The sequence below is a fragment of the Aquarana catesbeiana genome, linkage group LG04 (genome assembly GCF_042186555.1).
Source record: "Aquarana catesbeiana isolate 2022-GZ linkage group LG04, ASM4218655v1, whole genome shotgun sequence".
Taxonomy (NCBI): domain Eukaryota; kingdom Metazoa; phylum Chordata; class Amphibia; order Anura; family Ranidae; genus Aquarana; species Aquarana catesbeiana.
The window spans coordinates 320147349-320167760 of NC_133327.1; the positions used below are offsets into that span (position 1 = coordinate 320147349).

General features: G+C 44.4%; 1 protein-coding gene across 1 annotated transcript in view; it reads left to right on the forward strand.

Moving 5' to 3' along the window:
- The window catches only part of BCKDHB (branched chain keto acid dehydrogenase E1 subunit beta), a 377387-nt gene that overhangs the window by 35548 nt on the left and 321427 nt on the right, over positions 1–20412 (forward strand). The window lies entirely within an intron of this gene.

Consider the following 20412-nt stretch of genomic DNA (forward strand, 5'->3'; position numbering starts at 1 on the left):
TCTCAAAATGTAGGGTTGCCCCCTCCTGAAGGATGCCATGACACTGCAGGGAGGCATACCTCCTCCCTAGTAGGCGTGGCCAGTGTTCCGCCATGCCTACTAGGGCATATGTCTCTGTTTTCCTTGTCTGCTGAGCTTGCAGGCAGCAAAAGTGGTAATGCTTATGGAAAACGGAAGCAATCCTTTCTATTAATGTATCATTTGCTGGTCATCCAATGCAATAAAAAAAGAGACTGCCACACACAACCTTGCAGTTCTCACTTCCTAGGTTTTCCAAGCTAAACCTTGGTTCTTACATCAGGTATGCTGTTCTTCCAGCCCAAGCAAATGTGCATGGTTGTGTGGCTTTAGTGAGTTAAATTGATGTAGGATACGTAGCTGAGGGTTTCTGCTGTCTGTAGATGTGATGCTGAGGGGTAGAGGGCTGTGTTTTGGGTGGCAGATATTTTGCATCACATGGGGAAGAATGGTTGCAGGGAGTTATGCTTGCAACTGTCGGCCTTGTAATGCCTCATGAGACTTGTAGTTCTGCAAGGGCTGGAGGGACACCAGTTTGACACCTGCGGTAGAGACTGCACTGTCCACTGTTAAATTTTTCCTGTGAGGACCCAAGTTTTAGGGAAATAGCACTGAGAGAGCAGGAGCCAGCAGCATTGAAAGTTGTAAACTGTAAGTGCTTTGGTAGGAATTTACCATATACTTTATAAAAAAAATTATGGTTTTATTTTGCTCAATGTGTTAAGTTAAAAAATGCTGAGGGTTTCATACTACTTAAAGAGAGTTCTGTAGTTAAACTATAAATACACATACAGTCTCTCACAAAAGTGAGTACACACCTCACATTTTTATAAATATTTTATTATATCTTTTCATGTGACAACACTGAAGAAATGACACTTTGCTACAATGTAAAGTAGTGAGTGTACAGCTTGTATAACAGTGTAAATTTGCTGTCCCCTCAAAATAACTCAACACGCAGCCTTTAATGTCTAAACCGCTGGCAACAAAAGTGAGTACACCCCTAAGTGAAAATGTCCAAATTGGGCCCAATTAGCCATTTTTCCTTCCCTGGTGTCATGTGACTCGTTAGTGTTACAAGGTCTCAGGTGTGAATGGGGAGCAGGTGTGTTTAAATTTGGTGTTATCGCTCTCACACACATACTGGTCACTGGAAGTTCAACATGGCACCTCATGCACCCTCTGAGGATTGGAAAAAATAATTCTACATAAAGATGGGCTAGGCCAGTGATGGCGAACCTTGGCACTCCAGATCTTTTGGAACTACATTTCCCATGATGCTCAACTACACTGTAAAGTGCATGAGCATCATGGGAAATGTAGTTCCAAAACACCTGGGGTGCCAAGGTTCGCCATCACTGGCCTAGTCTATAAGAAGATTGCCAAGACCCTGAAACTGAGCTGCAGCATGGTGGCCAAGACCATACAGCAGTTTAACAGGACAGGTTCCACTCGGAACAGGCCTCGCCATGATCGACCAAAGAGGCTGAGTACACGTGCTCAGCGTCATATCCAGAGGTTGTCTTTGGGAAATGGACGTATGAGTTCTGCCAGCATTGCTGCAAAGGTTAAAGGGGTGGGGGTGGGGGGGTCAGTGTTTAGACCATACGACGCGCACTGCATCACATTGGTGTTCATGGCTGTCGTCCCAGAAGGAAGCCTCTTCTAAAGTTGATGCACAAGAAAGCCCACAAACAGTTTGCAGATGACAAGGAGACTAAGGACATGGATTACTGGAACCATGTCCTGTGGTCTGATGAGACCAAGATAAACTTATTTGGTTTAGATGGTTTCGAGTGTGTGTGGCAGCAACCAGGTGAGGAGTACAAAGACAAGCATGTCTTGCCTACAGTCGAGCATTGTGGTGGGAGTGTCATGGTCTGGAGCTGCATGAGTGCTGCCGGCACTGGGAAGCTACAGTTCATTGAGGAATACATGAATGCCAACATGTACTGTGACATACTGAAGCAGAGCATGATACCCCCCCCCCCCCCCTTCGGGCCGCAGGGCAGTATTCCAACATAATGACCCCAAACACACCTCCAAGATGACCACTTCCTTGCTAAAGAAGCTGAGGGTAAAGGTGATCGACTGGCCAAGCATGTCTCCAGACCTAAACCATATTGAGCATCTCTAATTGTATACTTTCTAAAAATAGAATAGTATTAACAGCGCTTGCAATGAATGTTCAATCATGCTGATAGTTGATCATTAAGTGCTAAAACTTTCCCTTGTTATACCAATACAGTTCACCTGTCCTCCTGGGGACTTCAGCATACAACACTGGGAAATCTTAATCTTTGAGCGGATTTTGGCAATAATAAAAGATAAACAATAAAAGTACAATAAATAAGCCAATAAATCTATGAATGTATAACAATTAAAAATTCCAAGTGGAATGTTATTCATATAAATAATTAAGCAATTCTCGGTGCCCAAAAAGTGTGCAGCATTGAGGATGCACATCAAAAGTGATAAGTCCCATACATGAGTGAGATGATGATAGCAGAAAATGTACTGTCCTTTTAAGATGATAAACCTCCACCGTATCACCTTGTTATCAGTCCCTTTAGTATACCAGAAGTCTGGATTTATTAGAGCCTGTGAACTCCTTAATTCTGATAATGCACTCTGGAACAGCTGCTGATCGTATTCCGTTATACTCCAGGGAATTCACTTAGCACCAACCCTCTGAAGACGTAATGACCAAACGCGTAAGGGTGTGACCATGTGACCCTACAGCCTCACACACCTAGCGTCATCCCGGGACTCATTGAGGTGGGCGGTACGCCAGCACTCTGACCAACGGTGAGCAGACGTAATGGATGTGACAGGCTCATTTTAACTGTGATTATTGTAAGCATATTTCTTGGCGGGGGGGGGGGGGGACACTTTGTTAATAAACAATATTGCACTATGGAGAGTCTCCCCTGTTGTCTTTCATGACGCCTTGGTGCTAAGCGAATTCCCTGGAGTATAACGGAATACGATCAGCAGCTGTTCCAGAGTGCATTATCAGAATTAAGGAGATCACAGGCTCTAATAAATTCAGACTTCTGATAAGCCTTTATACTAAAGGGACTGATCATGAGGTGATTTGGTGGAGGTTTATCATCTTAAAGGACAGCACGTTGGATTCAGTATAGAAGCCCTTTTCCTGCTATCATCCTCTCACTCATGCATGGGACTTATCACTTTTGATGTGCATCCTCTATGCTGCACACTTTTTGGGTAGTGATTTTCGGTTTCAGGTTTTACCTTATAACGGCAGCTAGAAGTGCGTCAAATTTTTCTGCATCCATTTGAGCGCTAGGATCAGAGTGTGTTTTTTTTCACATTTGATATTTTACATATTGAGCATCTGTGGGGCATCCTCAAATGGAAGGTGGTCTCTAACATCCACCAGCTCCGTGGTGTCATGGAGGAGTGGAAGAGAACTCCAGTGGCAACCTGTGAAGCTCTGGTGGCCTCCATGCCCAAGATGGTTAAGGCAGTATTGGAAAATAATGGTGGCCACACAAAATATTAACACTTTGGGCCCAGTTTGGACATTTTCACTTAGGGGTGTACTCACTTTTGTGAGCTACTGTATGTGATACAGGATGACAATATCAGAATGACCGGCCTCTGTTTGTTTTTTTCCCTGGAACGTTTTGTAATTGCCTTGAGATCCTGCTAAGAATACCATTGGAAAGGCAGTTTCTTGATGGTGTGACAATGCTTTTGCTTCTGCGGTGAAACTGCTGCAGTGTTTGTCACCCTTGCAGTTGCTGCTAAGATGAAGACAACGATGATGGCCCTATCCATAAATAGACCACACCTAGCTGCTGTTACAGCCTTTTAGATTGCCAGCACACTTCTCTATCTGAAAGGGCTTAAGGAAATTATGGAAAATCTCTATTCTGTCCCCTTCCCCCGTCCCCTTCAGCACTGTCTAGCAGAGTGCTGGAGTAATTCAGTTTCCCAGCTGCAATTATTTAAAAAGAAATATGGTAACTAGCATTATTTTTAAGATATTTAAAGGCTAAGTAATTAGTGCACTCATAGCCCATTGACACTTCCTTCAGCTCTGTAATTTGAAAGCCTGTACAAAGGTATTTATTAATAAATCTATATTATTTGGTTATTTATTAAAGAGTAACTTGGCCTTTAAATGCCTCTTTGCATTGAAAATGCCCGTTTATCACTCCAAGAGGAAAAAAATAGAAGCTTTAGATTGACTTTAAAGGAAATACTGTTGCTGCCATTGTTGACCTCTTAACGATCATAGTTGCCTCTCTGCTTTTCCCTTTAAAAAAAAAAAAAAAGTCTCAGCCGTTAACATGGAGCATTGATGCGAAGCCACAGGTGTTCAAGGCTAAGAGGGCAGCATTAAACAAGTTAATGTTCCTGTGTGCTCTAATGACCATCAAGTATGGCTGCTAGACAGTAAAGTCTACTCTGAACAGAGATTGCCTGTCTTGGGAATATAGTTGCACATGCAACTATTTAGTCGTATTAATTTGAAAGTGGATTTTATGTACTAAGTGTTTCTAATGTAATAACGCATGTACCTATTTCTTATGAGTTCCATTTAATTTTAAATACAATGCCTGTTTGTATAACAATAACAGATGTATGTTATGTTCACCAAGGAGATCCATCTTGACAGGGCTTTCTTCACTTCTAATTAACTTCACATATTTGTGGCTGTCTAACACATAACACAGGACATGAAAATGATGCTGTCAGATTCTTTTAAGATGCCAACTTCTGAAATGTCACACGCACAGCTCTGTGGCAGTCTGCACAGCTTGTGAAAACACTAAAATACATTTTTTTTTTTTTTTTTTTTTTTTTTATAAATCTGCTCTTGCTTACATGATCTTCAAGACAGCCATGTGAACATGCAGAGCTGCTGTTGAGCTAGGACCGTTTAAAGTTTAGTAGGTAAAGCTATGTAAAACATTAAGTTCTGAGCTACTAGCCAAGCCTCATGGGTTACTTGCCACCAGTTGCCCCACCCCTATACACGCCCTCGTATATTATTTCATGAAATGACACTTAAAGGTTTTATGCAAAATTAAGTTATAAAAATATTAACAACTTTATCTGTGCCCATCAGTGCAGCCTCACCTGTGTCCGTCAATGCAGCCTGCCTGTGCAGGGCAGGAGAGGAATTGCTTGCCGGATGATCAGAGCGCCGAGGAAAATCACAGCTTTCATTTCAATTGCAGTATGTTCCCACCGCTCGTTGTCACATACAGCCCCACCTCCTGGCCTGGGAACTTTGATATATGTCACATGTCCCGGGATTAGTCGGGTGATCTGTTTATCAAAGTCCCCCCGCTCCCGGGCAGCCATAGCTCGCCAGCCCTCAAATTCCACTCACAGAATGTGAGCAGGTGAGTGGATTTTTTGAGGGCTGCTATACATTACTGTTTAAAATCCAGTCATACAGAGTTTCATCCTGCTCTGCACATGCTCAGTTGCTCTCTTATTTTTAGGTACTGCTGAGTTTGTAGAGACCGATCTGCTGACAGCCCTAAAGCAGACTTAAACCCTCCTATCCTTTACAGCGAAGGATGCAGCTTCTGTTTAATCTGCAACTGCCATGGTGCTTCACATGGTATTATTTGACTCCAGCCATTTGATGGTTTGGCTGAGGACATAAGCAAAAGTGACAGCATTGCAATTCTGGCATTCCAGCAATGTAACTGTTCTTTTAAACCGTTAAATCGATGGGTTTAGTCTGCTTTATGATTTACTGCTGTTCAGGGACTCTGGGCTTCAGGCAGCCTCCAGCAAGAAGAAATGGGAACAATGCTGAAGGCAATTTACAGCACACACAGATTTTGGTAGCATAATTCTTAATGTGGAATGTATGTTCCTTGCTAAAGAATAGAGCTGCACGATTCTGAAAATAATGAGTATCACTTTACTTTTTTGCCCCACTGAGAAAAAAAAATTTAGTCAGCCACCAATTGTGCAAGTTCCCCCACTTAAAAAGATGAGAGAGAGAGAGGCCTGTAATTGTCATCGTAGGTATACCTCAACTATGAGAGACAAAATGTGGAAACAAATCCAGACAATCACATTGTCTGATTTTTTTTTTTTTTTATTTTTTTTAAAGAATTTATTTGCAAATTATGGTGGGAAATAAGTATTTGGTCACCTACAAACAAGCAAGATTTCTGGCTCTCACAGACCTGTATCTTCTTCTTTAAGAGGCTCCTCTGTCCTCCACTCATTACCTGTTTTAATGGCACCTATTTGAACTTGTTATCAGTATAAAAGACACTTGTCCACAACCTCAAACAGTCACACTCCAAACTCCGCTATGGTGAAGACCAAAGAGCTGTCGAAGGACACCAGAAACAAAATTGTAGACCTGCACCAGGCTGGGAAGACAATCTGCAATAGGCAAGCAGCTTGGTGTGAAGAAATCAACTGTGGGAGCAATAATTAAATGGAAGACATACAAGACCACTGATAATCTCCCTCGATATGGAGCTCCACGCAAGATCTCACCCCGTGGGGTCAAAATGATCACAATTACGGTGAGCAAAAATCCCAGAACCACACGGGGGGACCTAGTGAATGACCTGCAGAGAGCTGGGACCAAGGTAACAAAGGCTACCATCAGTAACACACTACGCCGCCAGGGACTCAGATCCTGCAGTGCCAGACATGTCCCCCTGCTTAAGCCAGTACATGTCCGAGCCCGTCTGAGGTTTGCTAGAGAGCATTTGGATGATCCAGAAGAGAATTGGGAGAATGTCATATGGTCAGATGAAACCAAAGTAGAGCGGTTTGGTAGAAACACAACTCATCGTGTTTGGAGGAGAGAGAATGCTGAGTTGCAACCAAAGAACACCATACCTACTGTGCAGCATGGGGGGTGGCAACATCATGCTTTGGGGCGGTTTCTCTGCAAAGGGAACAGGACCACTGATCCGTGTACATGAAAGAATGAATGGGGCCATGTACCGTGAGATTTTGAGTGCAAACCTCCTCCAATCAGCAAGGGCATTGAAGATGAAACGTGTCTGGGTCTTTCAGCATGACAATGATCCCAAACACACCGCCTGGGCAACGAAGGAGTGGCTTTGTAAGAAGCATTTCAAGGTCCTGGAGTGACCTAGCCAGTCTCCAGATCTCAACCCCATAGAAAACCTTTGGAGGGAGTTGAAAGTCCATGTTGCCCAGCGACAGCCCCAAAACATCACTGCGCTAGAGGAGATCTGCATGGAGGAATGGGCCAACATACCAGCAACAGTGTGTGACAACCTTGTGAAGACTTACAGAAAACGTTTGGCCTCTGTCATTGCCAACAAAGGATATATAACAAAGTATTGAGATGAACTTTTGATATTGACAAAATACTTATTTTCCACCATAATTTGCAAATAAATTCTTTCCAAATCAGACAATGTGATTGTCTGGATTTGTTTCCACATTTTGTCTCTCACAGTTGAGGTATGACCTATGATGACAATTACAGGCCTCTCTCATCTTTTTAAGTGGGAGAACTTGCACAATTGGTGGCTGACTAAATCCTTTTTTTGCCCCACTAATATATATGTGTGTGTGTGTGTGTGTGTTTTTTTAATTTATTTTTTCCCAAAAAAATTGCGTTTGCAAGACCGCTGCGCAAATACAGCGTGAAATAAAAAATCGCAACGACTGCCATTTTATTCTCCAGGGTCTCTGCTAAAATTATTATTTATACAGGATTTATATAGCGCCAACAGTTTACGCAGCGCTTTACAATATAAAAGGAATACAATACAGTTATAATAACATAAAAGAGGCTTAAGTGGGCCCTGCTCAGAAGAGCTTGCAATCTCTAATAGGGTGGTGCAGGTGGTACAAAAGGTAACTGTGGGGAATGAGCTGATGGAATTGGTAAAAGATTAGCGACGTGATGGGCTTTCCTGAAGAGATGAGTTTTTCAGGGATCGTCTGATGAGTAGGGGATAGCCGGACATGTGGAGGTAGCGAGTTCCAGAGGATGGGAGAGGCTCTGGAGAAATCCTGGAGACGAGTATGAGAGGAGGAGACGAGAGAGCTTGAGAGTAGGAGGTCTTGAGAAGAGCTGAGAGGACGGTTTGGGTGATATTTGGAGACAAGATTGGTGAGGTAGCTCGGGGCAGAGTTGTGAATGGCTTTGTATGTTGTGGTTAGCATTTTGAATTTAATTCACTGGGTGATTGGGAGCCAGTGTAGGGATTGGAGAAGAGCGTTGGCAAACACTGAGCGGTTGGTAAGATGTATAAGTCTGGCAGCAGCATTCATGATAGACTTAAGAGGGGATAGCCTATGGAGAGGCAGGCCAATGAGAAGGGAGTTGCAATGGTCAAGGCGAGGGATAACGAGGGAGTGAATGAGGAGCTTGGTGGTTTCATTTGTTATTTGTCCTAAGTAATTTTCTAGCAGAAAATACGGATTCTAACTTGTAAGCAACACGTGTCAGAAAAAGGATTAGTCTTTTTAAGTGGTTAAACTGACCTCATTTATAGACCGTTGTGGGTGTGTTTGGTTTTTTTTTTTTTTAGCAGAGAATGGCTCTGCACTTGTTACATGAATGAATCGTGAAAATGCCGGATTAAGATCGTGAGGGGGGGGGGGTTGAATTGAGGGCGTGATTATTATTTTTTTTTTTTTGATTAATTGTGCAGCTCTACTTAAGAACACTCTTTTTTTTTATTTTTTATTTTTTTTTTAAATCAAGTTGCTATAGGTGTAGTTCCGCTTTTTAAGTAGACCTAATGGGGAGCTAGTCTCACAGTTCCCCATTAGGTTCCACAGACCCATGGGCATTGCCATATTTGGGTAATGACATTATCATCCCCAGGCCATTTGTTTACATTTAGCTTTGGGCTGGGGAATCTCCTGTCCAACAGCTTATTGGCACCGGGGGTTTAGTAGTATGTGTGTGTGTGTGTGAGAAAGCTGTCACATACAGTATCTCACAAAAGTGAGTACACCCCTCACATTTTTGTAAGTATAATAAAATATCTTTCTCATTCGTTCATTGACAGTCTTTTTATTCAGAACCATAGGGTTATATCGCCTCTATTAGGAGTAGGACGAACAAAAAAAAAAAAAAAACACTTGGCCACGCCCATTGGCCATCCTCAGACAGTATATAACCCCCTCCCTGCTCTAGGCATTTTTTTTTTTTTTTCTGCCTAGTCAGGAGTAAGGACCTGGTTCCCTGCTGGGGTGAGACCTACAATCAACTGCCGGGCTGGGCGATGGACTGGATACTTAGATCCAGAGGGTCACCCCAGTCTGGCCAGCGAGCGCGTGCAGATCTCAGCTACGCGGTAGATTGGCCGCGACATAGCCCCCACTGGACAGGGGCTGGCCCTGTGAGTTAAAAGTCTCGCGAGGTCACATACGACCGGGTCTCGGCCTGTGTCGCAGCATTCCTCACGGCCGACAACCCCCCCCACTTCGGTGGCAAGGAGGATCTGTCTGGGAGCTTTACCCGCGCACTTCACTGGAGCGGTAAGTAAGGGGCCCCTCCGCCTCTCCTTTCCTGGAGGGGTGGGGGGCGCAGGTACTCCCTGGGGTGGTCGGTCCCTCCGGGGTTCACCTCCAACCCCCCTCCTCCTCTCCTTCCTGGTTGAGGTCCAGGCTTCCGACCTAGGGGCTTTGTGGACACACTGCCCCCCCTTCCACCCTTGGCTTTGCTACTGGGGGGGTATCCCATGGGCCCACCTGCTGCATTTTGAGGCCCAGGAGGTGAGTGACCGGACATCCACGTTCGACTGACTGGGCACTGGGGGGGGGGTGGCCCCAGAGTGGGCGGCGGAGGCCACCATTGTCTGTTTGGGGTCAGGGGGCCACGCACTTGCGGTGTGCAGCCAAAAATGTAGGCCGCCACTTCCATAATTTGGGACACGGCTTTGCGGCCTACAGATGGATTGGTCCGGTCCCCCCGTTCGCGGCAGATGGCCGAAAATTTGGGCCACATTTTTTGCGGCCTACTGGGCCATGGCTTCTGCGGCCTGGTGGTTGCCTATTGTGAGGGGCCTTGGTCTGTGGCCCTGTGGGGGAGCCCCAGGTCTGTGGAGGGGCTTCGGTCTGTGCTCCTTGTTCAGGGCCTCGGTCGAGGGGCACTGGTTTTTGCACTTATTGCATCTGTGCGGGAACCTTTTTTTCAAGATGGGGGATGCAGCGGTGGCTGCAGCAGAGGGCCGGTATCCCTTTGGATAAGCTGTTTTGTGCGGCGAAGGCCTTACCTTTTCCTTCTTATTCTGACAAAATTTGTCCATGAGGACTGGGAGTGTCCAATGTGTGTTTTTGTGTTTCCAAGAACACTTTCTGTAAGGTACCCCTTTTGGGGAGTCCCTCCTTCAGTAGTGGATTGTTCCACCAGTAGTGGATTCCCCTGTCTCTAGGCTGGTCAAGGCAGCCATGGTTCCAATAGAGGAATCTCTGGCTTCTAAAGGTCCAGCTGACATACCAAGTACTGTCGCTTGGCCGCAGTTACCCTGGTTGCTGAGCTCTGTTTCCTCAGTGGTGCTGAGACATGTATTTTGGGGGGGGGGGGGCGCGCAACCCTGAATGGCATCATGTAGCGTCTTGATCTTGTCCGGTTACAAGATAGTTTTCCGGCTGTGTTGCTCCAAAGAGTTTTTTTTTTTTTTTTTTTTTTTTTTTTTTTTTTGCTTCCAAGGGTGTTTGTCGTCAGACTGTTGGCTGTTCTCCACGGGAGGCTGTGCAAGCCCCATTGCTGTAGAGTGTGATGGTCCCGGTTCTCCTGCTGAGAACGGTTTCAGGGGTTTTATGGTACATCTAATTTTGGACCTCAAGGCCTTGGCCTGCCGTGTGGGGGTACAGTAGGTCAGGATGGAGTCCGTCCGCACAGCGGTGGCACTCCTTCATCATGGGGACTTTCTGACTTCTATCGACATCATGAATGCTACTTATGCATTCTGTCATGTGCCCGACTCCAGCACTTCGTGTGTGTGTGTGGTGTGTTTTTTTTTTTTTTTTTTGTTTTTTTGCTGTTGGTGCGGAGCGTTATGAGCATGTGGTGTTGCCCCTTTGGGTCTGGCCACCACTCCTCGGGTGTTCAGGGGTGTTGGCCCCGGATCTGGCGTGGTTATGTCGGTGGAGGTTTGTGATCCTGGGCTGCCTGGATGATCTTCTTTTCCGACTCATCGACTACTCCGAGGAGCAAAGTTATCCTGCTTGGCCCTGCCAGATAGTTGGATTATCTGAGCCTGACCCGGGCTTCAGCTCTGGCCAGCGTGTTCTTCTCCCAGACAATACTCCGGAAGTTGCAGACTGCGTTTTTTCATTTACTGTCCGGCAGGTGGGCTCCTCTGCGGATCTGCATGTGGGTGTTGGATCGGATGGTATCTATTTTTTTGAGCCGATTCCATTTGCACAATTCCATACAAGCTCCCTTCGGGGAGATCCTGGCATAATGGGACAAATACCCAAGGTCTCTGGACAATCGGATTCGGCTGAGTCAGGAAACCAGAGTCTCCCTAGTCTGATGGGTTCGCTCTTCGGTGGGGTAAATCCTTTCTCCCCTTGTATTGAACAGGGTGACCACCAATGCCTGTCTGTCCAGGTGGGGAGAGTTCCTGGGACTGAGCTCTGCTCAGGGTCGTCGGACGTTAGTGGAATCCAGACTACTGAGTAAGGTCCTGGAACTTCATGACTTCAGGGGCTCCCGGTACAGATCCAGTCGGACAAGGCAACGGCGGTGGCTTATGTCCTTCACCAGGGCGGGCCAAAATGGACTGTTGGCGGACCTGGCCTTTGCCAGTATCCTCCGGTGGGCAGAGCGTTTCGTTCCGGCCCTTTCTGGTGTACACTTTTCCAGGAGTAGAATGCTATAATACTGGAATACTGTAAAACGGATACCTTGGTTAGGGTTGGATTATGAGGTGGGCCGTGTTTCATCGTATTTGGCTCCGCTGGGGGCACGCCTGAAGTAGATCTGTTTTGCATCCTGGCTCAACAGGACAGTACCAAGGTTTTTGGTAAGGTCACGGGATCTTCTGGCGGTTCTACTGTCCCATGTTTGCTCTATGCCTTTCCTCCTCTCCAGCCTCTGCTGTGGCTTTTTGGCAGGATCACGGCTGCGGGGATTCCAGTCATTCTTTTGCCTCCGGATGGGTCCCTATGGTCTAGGCGACTGCCTCTCAGGAAGGTCCTACTGTCCCAAGGATTGTTCTTCCATCCTGCTTTTAGAGTTTAGAGACTTTTTTTTTTTTTCCATTATTCCAGGGTTTAGACGTCTGTTTCCACCAGTGCGGTTTCTTCTACCGCCGTGGAATGTGATTTTGGTTCTCCAGAAGTCTCGCTGTCGCTCTCTCTCTCTCGCTGTCGCTCGCTCTCTCTCTCGCTGTCGCTCGCTCTCTCTCTCGCTGTCGCTCGCTCTCTCTCTCGCTGTCGCTCGCTCTCTCTCTCGCTGTCGCTCGCTCTCTCTCTCGCTGTCGCTCGCTCTCTCTCTCTCGCTGTCGCTCGCTCTCTCGCTGTCGCTCGCTCTCTCGCTGTCGCTCTCTCTCTCGCTGTCGCTCTCTCTCTCGCTGTCTCGCTCTCTCTCTCGCTGTCGCGCTCGCTCTCTCGCTGTCTCGCTCGCTCTCTCGCTGTCTCGCTCGCTCTCTCGCTGTCTCGCTCGCTCTCTCGCTGTCTCGCTCGCTCTCTCGCTGTCTCGCTCGCTCTCTCTCGCTGTCTCGCTCGCTCTCTCTCGCTGTCTCGCTCGCTCTCTCTCGCTGTCTCGCTCGCTCTCTCTCGCTGTCTCTCTCTCTCGCTGTCTCTCGCTCTCTCGCTCTCTCTCTCGCTCTCTCGCTGTCGCTGTCTCTCTCTCTCTCGCTGTCGTCTCTCTCGCTGTCGCTGTCTCTCTCTCTGTCGCTGTCGCTGTCTCTCTCTCTGTCGCTGTCGCTGTCTCTCTCTCTGTCGCTGTCGCTGTCTCTCTCTCTCTCTGTCGCTGTCGCTGTCTCTCTCTCGCTGTCGCTGTCTCTCTCTCTGTCGCTGTCGCTGTCTCTCTCTCTCTCGCTGACGCTGTCTCTCTCTCTCTCGCTGTCGCTGTCTCTCTCTCTCTCTCTCTCTCTCTCTCTCGCTGTCTCTCTCTCTCTCGCTGTCTCTCTCCCCATTACTTACTGTCTCGGAAGGTGGCATTTTGGTGGCTATCGCCTCCACTCACAGGGTGTCAAAAAGGGTGGTGTTATCTTGTCGTTCACCTTACCTTTTTTACAGAGTTCCGTCCTTTGATTTCCATTTGAATAAGGACATTGTGTTGCCTTTCTTGTGTTCCTGGTCATGGGTTTTTGCGGACGGGCCAAGAAAGGGGCAGTCTGTTTTTTTTTTTTTTTCTTTTTTTTTTTTTCTGGGACCCTTCTCTGGATGGAGGGCTATTCTCTCAGGGATTGGGTGCCTCCTTCCCTGTTACGGCGCATTCTTCTCGGGCGCTTAGTGCTTCTTGGGCCTTCTGTAATCATGCGTCCGTTGTGCAAGTTTGCAAGGCGACCACTGGTCGTCAGTGTACATTTTCACAAGTCTACGAAGTGGATGGGTTGACATCTGCGGATGCCTCTTTTGGTCGCAAGTTTTTACAGGCTGCTGTTTTGAGGGTCTATTCCCTCCTGAAAGTATAGCGTTCAGGTTGGGGTCCAGCTGGTCCTGTGTGAAGTTCTTGTTACCTGGATGGCTCTTGTGTTAGCCTTGGGAATTTTCGTTGTTCCACCCCTTATGTTTGGCACTGCTTTGGGACGTCCCTATGGTTCTGAATAAGAAGGCTGTGTCTGTCAATGAATGAATGAGAAAATTAGGATTTTTTTTTTTTTTTTTTTTTTTACTTATCATAACCATTTTCTCTGAATTAATTGACAGACACAGCACCCACCCCTCTTTGGAGTTGTTTTGATACTTCTATTACGGCTTGCTACTAAACTGATTGCCTAGAGCAGGTAGTGGGTTCTATACTGTCTGAGGACGGCCCATGGGCGTGGGCAAGTGTGTGTTTTTTTTTTTTTTTTTTTTTTTTTTTTTGTTTTGCCTAGGCCTACTACTAATAGAGGTGATATAACCCTATGGTTCTGAATAAGAAGGCTGTGTCTGTCAATGAACTCAGAGAAACGGATTTTACGGTAAGTAAAAAATCCTATTTTTCATGACAACACTGAAGAAATGACACTTTGCTACAATGTAAAGTAGTGAGTGTATAGCTTGTATAAATTCGCTGTCCCCTCAAAATTACTCAACACACATCCATTAATGTCTAAACCACTGGCAACAAAAGTGAGTACACCCTTAAGTAAAAATGTCCAAATTGGGCCCAATTAGCCATTTTCCGTCCCTGGTGTCATGTGACTCGTTAGTGTTACAAGGTCTCAGGTGTGCATGGGGAGCAGGTGTGTTAAATTTGGTGTTATCGCTCTTACTCTCTCACACTGGAAGTTCAACATGGTACCTCATGGCAAAGAACTCTGAGGATCTGAAAAAAAGAATTGTTGCTCTATCTTAACCTGACGGGTTCTACCCAGAACAAGCCTTGCCATGGTCGAGCAAAGAATTTGAGGGCACGTGCTCTGCGTCATATCCAGAGGTTGTCTTTGAGAAATATATGTATGAGTGCTGCCAGCATTGCTACAGGGGTTGAAGGGGTGGGGGTGTCAGCCTGTCAGCTCAGACCATATACCTCACACTGCATCAAATTGGTCTGCATGGCTGTCATCCCAGAAAGAACCCTCAGATGACTAAAGATGATGTACAAGAAAGCCTGCAAACAGTTTGGTGAAGACAAGCAGACTAAGGACATTGATTACTGGAACCATGTCCTGTGGTCTGATGAGACCAAGATAAACTTATTTGATTCAGATGGTGTCAAGCTTGTGGGGCAGCAACCAGTTGAGTACAAAGACAAGTATGTCTTGCCTACAGTCAAGCATGGTGGTGGGAGTGTCATGGCCTGGGGCTGCATGAGTGCTGCCGGCACTGGGGAGCTTCAGTTCATTGAGGGAACCATTTATACCAACGTGTACTATGACATACTGAAGCAGAGAATAATCCCCCTCCCTTTGGAGACTGGGCCGCTGGGCAGTATTCCAACATAACTACCCCAAACGCGCCTCGAAGACAACCACTGCCTTGCTGAAGAAGCTGAGGGTAAAGGTGCTGGACTGGCCAAGCATGTCTTCAGACCTAAACCCTATTGAGCATCTGTGGGCCATCCCTAAACAGAAGGCGAAGGAGCACAAGGTCTCTAACATCCACCAGCTCTATCATGTTGTCATGCAGGAGTGGAAGAGAACTCCAGTGGAAACCTGTGAAGCTCTGGTGAACTCCATGCCCAAGAGGTTTAGTGCAGTGCTGGAAAATAATGGTAGCCACACAAAATATTGACACTTTGGGCCCAATTTGAACATTTTCACTTAGGGGTGTACTCACTTTTGTTGCCAGCGGTTTAGAAATTAATGGCTGTGTGGTGTTATTTTGAGGGGACAGCAAATTTACACTGTTATACAGGCTGCACACTCATTACTTTACATTTGTAGCAACGTGTCATTTCTTCAGTGTTGTCACATGAAAAGATATAATAAAATATTTACAAAAATGTGAGGGGTGTACTGTACATGACCGCTCTCCAGCGCAAACATACCTCACTCTGAATACTGGTGCATCTCTTTATGCCAGCTCAAAGCTAGCCCTAATAACTGCCAGATTCCTAATCTGAGGACTGGTAATAACTATTTAAGGGGAGCAAAAAAGAGTTATTTCCTATAGAGACCAGTAGGGTTTTATCTTATTTTATTTGTGAAAATTAAACCAGGAATCTGATTTGTCACTTTTGAGCAGCAAACTTCATATAATATATTTTTTTTCTTCCATTTTTAATAATGGGACTGTTCTAATTTTTGCCCTCCATAATTTGACATTTCACCCTATGAAATCTGAAAGTGATCATGAATAATAGAGGAAATGGCTCCTGACTTTAGTGATGTGTGACACCATTGTTTCTGTTCTTCTTTTCCCTGTGCCTCCAAAAGGCTTATTCCACTATTTCTTTATCCTTGCTTTCTCATCCTTTGATTTCTTTGATCTTGCACAATTTGCTACCTGTTCTTATTCCTTTGGTCTTTCTTTCCACTTATTTCTTACTAATCTTACTGCTCAAAATCATTTCTTGTATATCTTTTCCTAACTTTTACCTTGAAAACCGGAAACCCAAAATGTTTTACCGTTTTTATCATGACCTACGTTTTGTGCTAATTGGTATAGCTATTTTTTTGTAGTGCCATGGTGCAAACAAACACAATGTCCACTGGTGGTTGGGAATGCTGGCTTTACTAACCTGTGTTGGAATGAGCCAATATATTTTCCATTTGCAAATAACTTTGCTGTGCTTTGTTCTGTTCTGTAATGACAGCAAAATGTTATAGTATCTTGTTCTTTCTGCTTCAGTTAAAAACATCTAAAGTCGTGTCCTATTTTATCTAATTTAAAAGGCAATGCCAGGTAGACCGTAGTTAAGTTCTATTTCAGATTTAGAATTTTTCTTTTAGCCACTTTAATACAGAGCACTTCCCCTTCCTTCCTACCCAGTCCAATTTTCAACTTTCAGCGCTATCACATTTTGAAAAATTGCACGGTCATGCGACGCTGTACCCAAACTAAATTTTTATCATATAATAAAAATAAAATTGCACTTGGAAAAAATAATAAAAATAAATACCAATGAAGAAGAAAAATAAATTGTGAATAAGGATAAAATAACTCCTAGGTACAAATAATGAAATAACGTAAAAGATCAAATCCTATATAGCTGCGGTTATAAGTGAGGCACACCAATAGAATAAATAAAACAGAAAACCGCGCTAGAACAATAATGAGTAAAGTCCAATCAACAATTGATGAAGCAAAGTTCAATTAAAGTCCAAAACAAAAAACAGTAGATTTCTCTATGTGATGAGATGGAGAAAATATATGAAAAATAACTGTGTGGTGAACTGCTTACCAGAAAGTAAGCCAATCAGACGGATGGCTTAAACCCAGCCCAGGCCTTTAAGAGCGCTCCAAAATGGGCAGGATCCGTCGCGCTCATGCAGCAGAACGGGTCCGCATAGGGTTTAATCAGAAAAAAATACAAAGACCATAGCGTGATACTGACATAATAATATATGAGATCAAAAAAAGGAGAAAAATGTGTTCCCACAAATAATCATAAATGCACCCTGAATGCACAGCATATACAGGGACGTGAAAATGGTGACATGCAACATGCAATGAGTAGTGTCCTTGAAAGTGAAATTTAAAACACCAAGTGTATCTGTTTATCAGAAGATAACATTAGAAGGGCAGACAAAAAACGCCATAAACCGAAAAAACACACCAGGTGCACAGACACAAAGGCCGCTTACCAGATGGCAAACTGGTGAAGATATAATCAGTTGTAGGCTTACTGCCTCTGTGTGACCCAGAGTATAGACTTAATTGAACCCATAGGGGTTCCTGCTCACCAAAAGGTTGATTGGAAATGGCCCAAACGAAACCTTGGCGAAGTCACCGCGATCCCATCCTGGCAGGCTCTCCACAGGCTGAAATATGCATATGTTTTCAAGGAAGAGAAGCAGCCAATAGCGTGATAACGTTGAGACTCCAATTTATTAAAAAGCAAACCCTTACATTAAAAACAATGAAAAACAGCAATGCCGGCCGGCACTCAAACAGCTCCCGTCCACAACAGGGCGACGTGGTGACGTCAGCACGTCCCTCCCAGACGCGTTTCGTCACAGGTTGACGTTCTCAAACATATACACTTGGTGTTTTAAATTTCACTTTCAAGGACACTACTCATTGCATGTTGCATGTCACCATTTTCACGTCCCTGTGCATTCAGGGTGCATTTATGATTTTTATGATTATTTGTGGGAACACATTTTTCTCCTTTTTTTGATCTCATATATTATTATGTCGGTATCACGCTATGGTCTTTGTATTTTTTTCTGATTAAACCCTATGCGGACCCGTTCTGCTGCATGAGCGCGACGGATCCTGCCCATTTTGGAGCGCTCTTAAAGGCCTGGGCTGGGTTTAAGCCATCCGTCTGATTGGCTTACTTTCTGGTAAGCAGTTCACCACACAGTTATTTTTCATATATTTTCTCCATCTCATCACATAGAGAAATCTACTGTTTTTTGTTTTGGACTTTAATTGAACTTTGCTTCATCAATTGTTGATTGGACTTTACTCATTATTGTTCTAGCGCGGTTTTCTGTTTTATTTAAATTTTTATCATCCCTCATGGGCTCTTTACCTAGATTGGAAATGCGGTGTGTCAGACTGACATCATGTAGGGGTGATGAATATATACATTATTCCCAACTGTCCCTGATTTTGAGGGACTGTCTCTGATTTAGAACACAGTCCCCCATTTTGGTTTGATCTACATAGTATGTAAAATGCACTTTTTATCTTTCAAAAAGTCCAGTCAGGATAACAGAACCAGTTTCCAGCCTTCATTTTGCTATATGGCAGGCGGCAAGTGGTTAACTGTTGTTGGGGTGTTTTCACGTTTAAAAAAAAAAAAAAAAAAAAAAAAACGTGAAATTTGCTGGAGGATTGTAAAGTTTAGTTGCTTTTTATGAAGGATAAAAATCAAGACCTTTTTGGTTTACGTGGTCTGGAATATAGTGAAATCGTTTGAATTAATTCAATTTTAAAAGTCCTCTAGTTCCCTCTACTGGTGCGCTAGTAATGTTTAAGGAAAATATGGGGCTTTAATTGAAAATCTGCTTTTTAAACGTTTGGTTAATGTTAATGATCTATTTTATACTGTTTCACAAGGTTACCTACTAAGAGAGCTGGATGTGGCAAATGTCAATTAAGGAACGTATACATTATAAACTATTGTTAATATATTATCAATCAACTGTGTTTGCTCTTTTTAAGGCCCCTTTCACACTTATACGACTTCAAAGTCGCGCAATTTTACAGCGATTTTGCGGCCGCGATTTTGCCGCAATTTGGGAGCAGTACTACTTTGTACGACTTTGACATTTAACCATTCTCAGCTTGTGCTTACAAAGTAGTGCTGAAATCGTGTCTGTATTATTCAGGTACGATTTGCATGCTACTTGAGGGTTTAACATTGAGGTCTATGGAGTACAAATCGTATGGAAGTTGGACCAAAGTAGTGCGGGGACTACTTTGAAGTCTGCACGACTTAAAGTCATGCCAATATGAATGGTAGTCGTTGAAAATCATGGAGAATAACTTGTCATACGATTTTGCAGTACAAAATCGTGGGACAAGTCTTATAAATGTGAAAGGGGCCTTAATCATGATGGCAACAAACTATCCAAATGACCCTGATCAAAAGTTTACATACCCCAGTTCTTAATACCGTGTATTGCCCCCTTTAACATCAATGACAGCTTGAAGTCTTTTGTGCTATTTGTGGATGGGGCTCTTTATCTTCTCAGATGGTAAAGCTGCCCATTCCTCTTGGCAAAAAGCCTCCAGTTCCTGTAAATTCTTGGGCTGTCTTGCATGAACTGCACTTTTGAGATCTCCCCAGAGTGGCTCAATGATATTGAGGTCAGGAGACTGAGATGGCCACTCCAGAACCTTCACTTTATTCTGCTGTAGCCAATGACTGGTCGATTTGGCTTTGTGTTTTGGATCATTGTCATGTTGGAATGTCCAAGTAGGTCCCATGCGCGGCTTCCTGGCCGATGAATGCAAATGTTCCTCCAGTATTTTTTGATAACATACTGCATTCATCTTGCCATCAATTTTGACCAAATTTCCTGTGCCTTTTTGTAGCTCACACATCTCCAAAAAATTAGCAATCCACCTCCGTGTTTGAAAGTAGGAATGGTGTACCTTTTTAATCATAGGCCTTATTGACTCATCTCCAAAGGTAATGTTTATGGTTGTGGCCAAAAAGCTACATTTTTGGTCTCATCACTCCAAATGACTTTGTGCCAAAAGGTTTGAGGCTTGTCTCTGCTGTTTGGCATATTATAGGCGGGATACTTTGTGGCATTTGCGTAGTAATGGCTTTCTTCTGGCGACTCGACCATGCAGCCCATCTTTCTTCAAGTGCGTCCTTATTGTGCATCTTGAAACAGCCACGCCACATGTTTTCAGAGACTCCTGTATCTCACCTGAAGTTAGTTGTGGGTTTTTCTTTGCATCCTGAACAATTTTCCTGGCAGTTGTGGCTGAAATTTTAGTTGGTCTACCTGACTGTGGTTTGGTTTTAACAGAACCTCTAATTTTTTCCACTTCTTGATTAGAGTTTGAACACTGCTGATTGCCATTTTCAATTCCTTGGATATCTTTTTATATCCCTTTCCTGTTTTTTACATTTCAACTGCCTTTTCCCGCAGATCCTTTAACAGTTCATTTTGCTTTTCCCATGACTCAAAATCCAGAAAT